Here is a 4239-nt window from a genome sequence, read left to right on the forward strand (position 1 = left end):
ACGGGTCCGGGTCCAGGTCCAGGTCCGGGTCCAGGTCCGGGTCCGGGTACGGGTCCGGGTCCAGGTCCAGCATCGTGACTGAATTTAACCGAGTTTATCTGAGGTACACCAACGAACTGCTCCATGAACGACTTATGTTTCAGGAATCAGGACTTCGGTTTTGCTTTAGTCCGGATGAATGAAACAGTGAAATTGTTTCCTTCCTTCCTGGTTTCTAGGTATTAACCTTGAATTGCTTGTTAACAGGGAATCAATCAGAATGATTACTGAAGTTCAAATGATCCTCCAAACTGGGCAGAAAGGGGATTTGAGGTTTTCTGAACATGGCTGGTCAGACGTGTCGAGATGGTTCAGTACTTCATCGGTCCAAAAGAACCAGACGGTTTCAAAACCAGATGAGAAACAACGTAACATGCAGTGGAACCCAATATGTTTTCTACCAACCACTGGTTGTTCATCATGAAGTTTCAAATAAACTGATTAAATGTTACACAAAGTTTCCAATTTCAACTTAAACCCAAATTGAACTGGATGCTTATTGATATTGGTGTTATTCGTTTCCATTCCCTATTTGCCTGAATCTGACCAAAATCAGAAATAACTCAGAATTTTTCTCATATGTTTTCAGAAAATATAGATTTTCTGCAGCAGAATCTGGTTAAGATCATTTACTGGGTTTATCAGCCGTATTCAGTGATGTTGGTTATGCAGTTCCACTTCATGCAGTTCACACTCCGACCACTAGGTGGAATCAACGCACAACCTCAGCTGAATGAAGCTAATTAGCTTCTCTTGTCTTTAAAAGGTTAATGCTTATTTTAGAAACCAGTAAGAAAAGCTTTCAGTGAACATCAGCAGCATTTCAAATGTTTCATCTCAAAGTGTCATTTTGTTAAAAATATGAAAACACTGGACTTTAGGCTCCCAATGTGACTGATGATGACATAAAACCTTTTAATACATAAATTTACACCCGACGACACGCTGATGAAAGACGTGTCATCTCTGGGAGGAGGAACAATTTCTAAAGAACAATCGTCATGGCGGCGCTGTGATGAAGGGCGATATTTTCGGGTTAAGTCAGCTGTCAACAGCGGAACAGTCAAAGCAAACATCAAAGCTGCAGAAATGAAAACCAACCAAGGAAACTTGTCACTTCACACCAGAGACTACTTACTAGAAATAGAGCAAAGCAGGTGGAAAAGAAGCAAACTGCATTTACTGGGTCAGATATTGTTGATACTTTCTAACAAAAACAACAACGTTCTGATTTTAGTTTAAAAAATACCTGAAATAGTCATGATTTAAAAGAAGGCTGGAGTTATTTATGAAGACTATTCATCCAGAGATGGTAACCTTAAAAAGTCATTTATTTTTATGTGATTTGACTAAAAAGCTGCAACAGTTGCATGGTGATAAAAAGTGAAACTGCTGCTTTAAGTGGAGTTATAGGGCTTAGCTCATTAGGCTAAATCAGCTAATTACATGGAGATTCTGTTACAGTTCCTCCTGCTAATTAATTTGAATGACTACCACCACTGTGTTCAGGAAATGAGTCTTCCCAGAACAGATGAGGTGAAATAAAAAACACCACATCAGGCAGTTTCTCGCAGCACCTGAGAGGTTGAAGGGAGAAGTTCTGCTTCCTTTATCGCTCCGTCGGCAGGAAGAACCAGACTCATTTTCTCCTGCTGAGAAAACAGAGGAAAAGCCAGGAGCAGCGATTCAGCAAAGACAACAAAGTAAAAACCTGCAGACAAACCGCTTTCTCTCCACATTCATTTAACCAACATGCCAGCGATACGTGAGCCAACTGGGGTCATGGTGGCCGACTTCCTCCTCTCAGGGTTCGACTTCAGAGTTTCATGATGGACGATCAACAGAAACTACAGATGATCGAATTTCACGCATGTCAGGCTTTGTGGGCTCATGTTTGAGCTTTAAGGGTACCCAAAATAAACAAAACAGAAAAAAACTCAATAAATTATGAAGTCTGTAAACAAAATTATCCTTAAAAATGTTTAGTTGAAACTGAAGACTTTTGTCTTCTAGTTCTTGGAATAAAGAGAAAAAAGAAAAAAATGATAAATCATGCAAATGGAAATGATTGAGCTCATTTTAACTTATCCTGTGATTAATTGATTTGTTTCTTTGATGATGAGAATGTCCTAAACCAAGCGACCAAAGATCAGTGGAAAGGCTTGATGCTGTCATTATGAACTCCAGAGCCAAACTCTTCTCTCAACTAAACTCAACATTTTCCTTTTCTTCAGCTGCATTTTGTGAAACTAAAAGAGAAATAAATATTGCTCCCATGCATTCCTGGAAACCGCCGATAAAAACGCATCTAAAGACGAGAAGAAGGTCATTTAACTCAGAACCTGTTTTAAAAAATAAAGCTCAATGACCAGAATGAGATTCATTTTAATTGGTTGGGTTAACAGATTATTGTGGCTTATTTTTCTGTCAGAAAATGCAGTAGATTAATATTAAAAGGAAAGAAGAGAACCTGAAAGTTGTCATCAACTTCCAAAGTTTTTCCCCAGTAAAGTGCTAATTCAGTTCTGCTTTCCAGGTCAAGTTAACTTCACTGCTAATTGTTTGAAGTGCGTCTGTTTGGTCCTCAGAGACCGTTTCCAGCGAACGACGAGTACCAACCACTGAAAATGAATTCTGGCATATTGTGCCAAACAACATCATCTCAATTAGTGGTTGCACCTGTGCTTAGACCAATTATGCTCATTCACATCAAAAACAAATGACTCATAATGAGAGCGGAGCGAGCCGCTAAGGTCAGGAAAAACAATGATTGGTGGACGCCGTTAACTTGGGTCTGCAGTTTGATGAAATGCATTGTGGATGGATTTAACGCTCAGGAAGAGGAAAAACATCTGACAGAGCGAGTGCATTGACATTTCTGTGATTCTGTGTTCATTATAGCCCAGTTCTGACCCGGTGTCTCGGTGAGCCAGGTGTAACCGTACAACTCCCACTCTCACGCCACTGAAAGTGTCTAACCTTGAAGGCACTCAAGCTGTAAATTGACAGTCAAAACACGGCGGGCTTTTAAGCAGAACCTTGTCGCGGATATGGAGTCGAGTCTGGGCTGTCGTTTAAACTTCAAGACGTACAGAGTGAACTCAAGGTCTGGAGCAGAGAGTGGGAATAAAAGAACAGCTCGCTGAGAAAAGAAGCTGAAAGACGGAGAGGAAGTCATGAAGGGCAGGTAGTGAAGTCGACTCAGGAACAAGCAGCAGATCAGATCTGTTCAAATTACAACATTTACATGGTTGTGAAAGATATTTAGAAGAGCTGATGTGGAGCGTCTGGTTTCAGATTTACCACAAGACTCTGGAGAATGGAGAACATCCTGCATGGATGTGAAACCACAGAACCACAGTGATGTTTATGTTCCTAATTTAACACGTCAAAGCATCGTTTGGGTCTGACATCAGCAACGTTTCCACCAAAGACATGGCTGCACGACGTTAAACAGCCGTAAGACTTTTATTTTATTTATGTACAAAAGACATGAAAAAGATCAAATGTGTCATTTATGCTTCATTTATGTATTCAGTGTTTAAGCTCTTGCTTCAGTGATTTCTGAAAACAAGTATTTTTTCCCAAAATAGTTTAACAAAATAAAAGAATTAATAAAAAAATGATTTACTAAACTGAGGCATGAAGGTAGCAGCTGCAACGACGACGAGGACAGAAGATCCAAGAAACAAGGAACGGAAAACAAACAGGTAAAAAACGGAAGGAACCGAAGGAGGAAGAAGAGAGGAAAACAACCAAATCAGAAAGAAAAATGAGCAGAGAGCAAAACATGAAACGGATCAATTAGAACCAAACCATGAAGACAAATAACAAAACCCAGAATAAAACCAAACCAATCCGAAACCCTGACAACGGCAGGTCTGGACAGCAAGACGGTTTCTGGGCAGTAAGACGGTTTCTGGGCAGTAAGACGGTTTCTGGACAGTAAGACGGTTTCTGGACAGTAAGACGGTTTCTGGGCAGTAAGACGGTTTCTGGACAGTAAGACGGTTTCTGGACAGTAAGACGGTTTCTGGACAGTAAGACGGTTTCTGGGCAGTAAGACGGTTTCTGGGCAGTAAGACGGTTTCTGGGCAGTAAGACGGTTTCTGGACACGTCAGTTAAATCTACTCTGAACAAACCAAACTGCTTCCCAAAGCAACCGCTCCGATCTGGGGCCCAGGTGGGACCGACAGCAG

At 40.8% G+C, this 4239-nt stretch overlaps 1 long non-coding RNA gene across 1 annotated transcript in view; it reads right to left on the bottom strand.

Moving 5' to 3' along the window:
- LOC103153568 (uncharacterized) overlaps positions 1-4239 on the bottom strand; it is a 119535-nt gene that overhangs the window by 89787 nt on the left and 25509 nt on the right. The window lies entirely within an intron of this gene.

The sequence above is a fragment of the Poecilia formosa genome, unplaced genomic scaffold (assembly GCF_000485575.1).
Source record: "Poecilia formosa unplaced genomic scaffold, Poecilia_formosa-5.1.2 Scaffold355, whole genome shotgun sequence".
Lineage (NCBI taxonomy): Eukaryota > Metazoa > Chordata > Actinopteri > Cyprinodontiformes > Poeciliidae > Poecilia > Poecilia formosa.